Raw genomic sequence first — 6,855 nt, forward strand, 5'->3', positions numbered from 1 at the left:
GATACAATATCATATCATTAAATATAAGAAAGGATACAATATCATATCGTATCATATAACGTTTTACAATATAACATATGATATTATATTGTCTCCTTTTAAACAATAGTGTTTCATATCATACAATACTATATCATAGGAATCATGTTATATCATTTAACAACAACCACATATATCTATCAAGCAGGCTTGAGTGAGGTAGGAGATTTCTTTAGCATCCTTGATAATGGAGATCAGGCTCTGCATCTGAAGCAACCTCTGCGTTTCATTTATAATATAGTTAAATCAACTGTGCAAGCTATCATCTATAAAACATGTGATCTGTTCTAAAACACTAAACCACATCAAGCATCATAAACCTATGGTTCAGATTCAGCATTCAAGCCTGTCAGGTGCATCAGTATCATAAGACGCACCATCCATGCAAATTTGGTGAAGTTAGGACCAGTAATAACTACGATATCATCATCAGAGGACACCAGCAATTAAAACCTTTACCTCAAGCATCCCCAACCTAAGACTCTGATTTAGCATCCACGCCTGTCAGGCGCATCTGTTTCATAAGACACACCATCCATTCAGGTTAGGTGAATTTAGCAAGTTTGGTAAAGATAGGACAAGTAATTGCTTAGATACAGGACCTGCAACAAAAACTTTAACCAGCTCCGGGCCCCGACGCCGGGGGTATAGCATTAGCTCCCCTTGACTTTGTCTCTGTGAGCTAAAAAGGGGAAAGCGCGAAGATTCGAAGGCGAGAGTGCGAAGTTGCAAAGGCGAAGAAGCGATAGTAGTATCACTTCTTCGCCTTCGCAACTTAGCACTTTCGTCTTCGCATCTTCGCGCTTCGCCGTCGAATCTTCTATATTCTTCATATTGTTCATGAATTATACTTGCATTGAGGATTTCCACTATTACTTTGGACACAATAAAGATCGTGTGATCAAAATCAAGGGGGATATTAACCCCTTACATGGGCCCTAACCTCTTATCGACGTTTTTAGAAACAATCTTTTCTTATTATAATCGATCAGTGTTTATTATCTATTAAGATTTACTATAGTCAGGTACTCTTCACACATTTGCTGCAAAAGAATAAAGTCTATTCATGATCACAAATACAACATTACAACAAATGTTTAGAATATTGATGTTCATGTATTACGTATAAGAAAACAAAACTAATACAAAATGATTTTTAAAAAAATCACTTTCCTCAAGAAATGTAAATAAGAAGTATTCATATTCCTACGTTACCTGCCCCCATAGTCTTTATCCATCAAGATATATACATGTATCATTCCAAGATTGACAATTCATTCACCAATGAATATTGCTTATATAATTACAACAATTATTCTTTCATGATTATTGTTCGTAAATTATCACACAATACCCTCATTGAGTATGAATCTTTCTTTATTTGCGTCATTTCCCGCCGTATGTCGACGAGAGAAGTGACGTAACTGTGTACTATCAATTTGTGGCAATGTAAGAGTGTTTTGTGTGTGCTTGCAACGGATATGAAAAACTATATACAGCGATTTATTTACGGGAAAACCTATTTCTTTTCATGTTTACGGGGGGGGGGGGGGGTCATTTTTCTATGGGGGTCATTTTTCTTCATGTTCAACATGAAGAAAAATAACCCCTGGGTCTTTTTTCTTCAGAAAAATCCAATTATTCTTCAGCTAGGGGGGTCATTATTCTACGTTGAAAAATGACCCCCGGTCATTATTCTACGGGGGTCATTATTCTTCATTACACCGGTCAATAGACTGTGATTTATTAGGCCGCCGGTCAATAGACTTCGATCTATTGGACCGCCGGTCAATAGACTTCGATTTATTGGACCGCTGGTCGTCTTTCAGAACGCGGGTATGTTAAGACTTCAGATTGATTTCACAGCGATGTTTAGAAAGTTTTTTTTCTGTGCATCATACGTTATGACTTCTTAATTTACTTTGACTTCACGATCTACACCCTTTCGTTAGTTCTCTGGGATTGTATCGTAACGTTACGCTGTTTTTAGTACTTGGTGATTTGCAATATTGAGTATCAAATATTCAACAGTTTTAAAGTCTCGGAAACTCCCCCCTCTATCTATAAACTAATATTAAGGGGAGATGTTTAATGCGTGCATCAGGTTTGGCGCATGTAAGAGATGAAAAAAATTCTTAGTATATTGCATAATGGCATGAAGACCATCTGTAATATGCAAATTGTAAACCCTGAAAACTAACTAGAAAAAGGAATTAGGTAATAAAACAATTATTTGACTGAACAGTGAATAACAGTTGGCCTCGGGCAAAAGATCATAATGAGCTGTTCCCTCCACCTCGGGAAAAATATTCTGGTCTACTGACTGCTCAAGCATTAAATAATTGTATACTATCAAGTTCCAATGGCATCGCGATCTTGCCTCGCAGGCAGTCTTCGGGAACGATTAAACTACATTGTAGTGAATATTCGTTAAAACAAAGACGTACTAACAATGGACTGAATACATTACCTAAGATCCATTGCTTTGAGCTTTTTAATAAATTTTAAATACATATGTTCATTGTATATATTCTCATGCCATCTAGAATTTTGTGTCTGCACATTTACTTCTGTCCCATCTAATATTAAAGATATCAAGCACTTGTATCTATAAATGAAGAAGATATTTAAGGGACATGGTCACGATTTTGGTCAAATTCTTTTTTTTGTTTTTATTGTTTACAATGCTTTAGGAATGCATTTCTTATGATGAAATAAGATTTAAGAGTCAGTCATAGAGTAATTAGCCAGATACAGGACTCACAATTCTTGTTAACAAGGCTCGTGCTCTGTTTTAGTTTACATAGGTTCAATATACAAGAAAAAAATCGTTTTTAACCTAATTTAAATATCTTCTTATTCATGTTAAGAATAAATAAACAGTTTTTATTGTTTGAAACATTCATTTCAGGATCAACACTCAAAATGTAAAGTTTTGTGTACATAACAAAAATTTGCAAGCTCCATAACTTATTTATAACTCAACAAATGACACTCAAATTTTGGTTGCCTATCATCTGAAGCATTGTAAAACATTAAAATTGGAAAAATAGTGTTTGACCAAAATCGTGACCATGCCCCTTTAACCTAAGATAATGATTTTATTACAGTATATAAAAAATCGACCAAAAAAAATAAATAAATAAGCAATTTGATATTACTTTTTAACATAAGCACGACTAATTTTGCTTTGTGTTATGGTGTAAGACATACTTAAGTAGGACTTATGCAGTTCCTCAGATTCCGCCTAAGTCTTACTTATGACCCTACTGAAGTCAAAATCATAGTATGTGTTATGTTACGATCCCCAGCTGGTATATAAGATGTAAGAGTAGGTTGAAAAAGTAAACAGACGGACGAATCAGGGTAACAACAGTACTGTATATCCGAACTTTCTTAAGAAAGTGCAGGAATAACAAACCGATTCTATTTGCTAACCACGAGATCAAGTCTAACGGTAATCAAAATAAGGGAAATATGTTTGTATGCATTTTATGCCATAGATATTTTCCACAAATACCATGTTAAATGTTTTATCCAAGTAACCGATGACCAGTTTTACTATCCGATATTTGCATCGTTTGGAGGTTAACCAGTTAACCGAGTACTCGTTGACAACACTAGTTTTATATATTTACTTCTGGATAATGGTTATTTGCAGAACGAAAGAAAAATAAAATAAAAAAGTAATAGTTTTTGAAATTAAGATATCCCCATATTTAAAAAATGCATATTATAAATGATATAAAGCAATCATTAAAGCTTTTTAACTATTTTCCTTGTTTTACCTAGTTCGGCACAATTCTAATAATCATGTTGATAATACTATTTTACCGATCTGAACAAAACAAGTTAATGTTTAAAAGTTTAAAACGAAGATTCCATATAATTACAAGCAATTACTTGAAAGTTCCTGTTTGGGGAAAGAAAAATTTGGGTAAAATGTTTACGTTTATGTTTAAGTCTAACCTCATTCAACTTTTAACCTGAAGTCCATATCAGCTACTGGCTAAACACGTTTTGGTTTTAGAAACATGCTTTGGTAGCTTTCTACCTTCATGAATAAAAAAACTAAAGGATGTAAAAATATAAAAGCGATCTAATTAGACCAAACTCATAAATTATATTTAATTTTGCACCATTACGGAGATCAAATGGAAAGTAGTCCTTTCCTGAAGACGTCAGATTTCTAGTTTTATCAATGAGAGATTTTAAGGATATATTTAAGAGAGATGAAGTTAAACTAGATAATATACATGTAATCTAATGAAACCACAGTATAAACACCGAGCCATTCCCACGTTTAAATGAGATTTAAAATATTTTTTTCTTGTTAAGATGAAAGAAGACATGCGTCTTTTAACTTTTTAAATCTGTATAATCATACATTTTGTGCATTCAATAAATGCCATTTGTTTTATCCGAAAAAATTGTACTTTAAGCTGACGAAATGCGAAGATGTAAGTTTAAAACAGTAATATTCTATGCATAATTGTATCTTGAAGCGCAAAAAGTTATATCATTTTAGGTCAACGATGTATTTATTTCGCGTATTTTTTCTCCTCATTAGTGGATGTGAATTTTGACCCATAAAGAGGTCCGCTCCTTAGGTTTTAGGTACCCATTTTGGGTCACCTGTAGCCTAAAATTCAGCATCACATATTAATTCTAGTAGTATATTTATATTTTACAATGCCAAATAATCTATACTGAATAAAATTGTTTAAAAAAATGCATTTTTACAGAGTTTAGTAAGCGACTATTTTTTCGTGCCGGAAGGTTTTCAAGAAGGAAATGAACAATTTTTCATAACTAACTAGTTTTAGAGTACTGTTACTTTAGCTTCCTAATTTTTAGCGCAGACCAAACTTCTAGATAGATTGTGTTTTACCATATACATGTATTCATGATGTTCTAAAAAACATATTTTAACAATATTTTATTATTTCTATCCATATATTTTGGAATATTTAGCTTATATTTCATAGAAGTTAAGAGAAAATTAACTCCAATTTTGGCATAATTAGCTTATTTTATGCTATATCTCAAATTTTTGAGATGTAAACCTATTTGTTTTACTTTTAAATGAGACATTAAATGTATGTCTAATTGTATGCAAAGTTTTGAAAAGATGACATTACTGTAATGTTTGTTATTTACGTTATAATTTGATTACTCTAAAACTTTAAAACATCTGTTGTTGTGTTCATTATGCACTAGCCTTTGAAGCTACCAGTTAAGCAAGAATTTTTAAACTTTGACTTAAATTTTACTTTTATAGTCACTATATGTGTTCAACTTCATACTGTATCCAAATCATAACTGAATAATAGTTCAAACTATAAATATTTGTTTGATTTCTTCAAATTATCAATTTCTTTCAAATTTTAGCAAAAATTTCAGGAAAATTATCATTTCTTTTTGAGGCCCTATATTCCAAAAAATGGCATGTGACATTGGTCACAAATAAAATAAATGAACATTATAGGTCCCCATCTTTATATCCAAGTGGTTTTCGGATGATTGACATTACTATTATTTCAGGTGCCAACTCCTTAATGATATAGTTTCGAAAGTTGCATTATTAATGGAAATAAAAACGTAAATGTTATTGTAAACGATGTAACAACGTAATGGCAGGACATTTTCGGCATTGCACTCATTCATTTTTTCTAGAGATAAGGGTCATTGAAGAAAACGTAGAAGTCTAATGAAATTCAAGGAAAAGATTTGAAGTTTAGTGTTCTGTCTACGTTATTTGGGACAACCCTCGGATTTTTTCCTTATCTCTTTTTCAAGCTCGATCTTTCTAGGTCTCTTAGGTCTTAGTTTTCATGCAGCACAAGAATCGATTATATTCACAAAAGAAATGAAAATCGATACTTAAAGCATTTCAAACTCTTCGCCGACTATTATGTAGAATTGAGAACGACAGTATAAAATAATAATGAAGTACAGAATTGCCGATCGATTATCGCAACTCGTTACGTCTGATTATAATGCTAATTTTATCTCAACTAATTGGTCTGGTAATTTAGCAGTCTCTGTATCAAATAACAAGAGCGTTTTTGTATAACTATGGTTTCTGTTCTACAATGCTATTTTAGTTAATTTGTTTTTAATTTCCTAACAGTGTTACGTTTCTGGGCACTGTGTAAAAGGAAGAAAGTGTATGCGATGTCTCCTTTTGAAGAGAGGAGTCTTTGAAGGGAGAGAAAAGCTCGGATATGCTTTTACCACAGCATATAATTGTTATAAAAGAAACTGGTGTTGTCTTTATAAGATCTGCAGTTCCTTAAAACAGCACAGAATTCACAACATTTTGTGACGCAGTGATAGAGAGATAACTGAAAATCGACTCTAGTGCCACTCAAATAGAGAGAAAAACGTCTCATAGCTTTCCATTCAAACAAATTATCCTTAGAATCTAATAACCTTAATATATTAATAAATCTGATTTATGCAGAGAAAATGTGAAGGAATTATGAAGTATTGTATAAAACTGCCTTGCATGCTATAGCCTTTATGTTATAATATTCTTTTGTCTGTCATTTGATTTCATTTTGACTGTATGCCAACTTGGTGATGTCAATAAACCATTGAATTGAATTTAAAATATGCTTAATACTTTTAGTTTGTTAGATCTAAGTTATAAAAATAAATAGATCGCCTTATATATAATGCCTGCAGAATCGGCTATATTTAATTAAAGATAGAATTTAAGTAATTAGATTTATTTTGTGTTGGGTAACAAGATTATACATTACACTGGATTGCGTAAGTTGATTTATTACACATATACTTTTACCTACATAA

The sequence above is a fragment of the Crassostrea angulata genome, chromosome 6 (assembly GCF_025612915.1).
Source record: "Crassostrea angulata isolate pt1a10 chromosome 6, ASM2561291v2, whole genome shotgun sequence".
In the NCBI taxonomy this organism is placed as follows: Eukaryota; Metazoa; Mollusca; class Bivalvia; order Ostreida; family Ostreidae; genus Magallana; species Magallana angulata.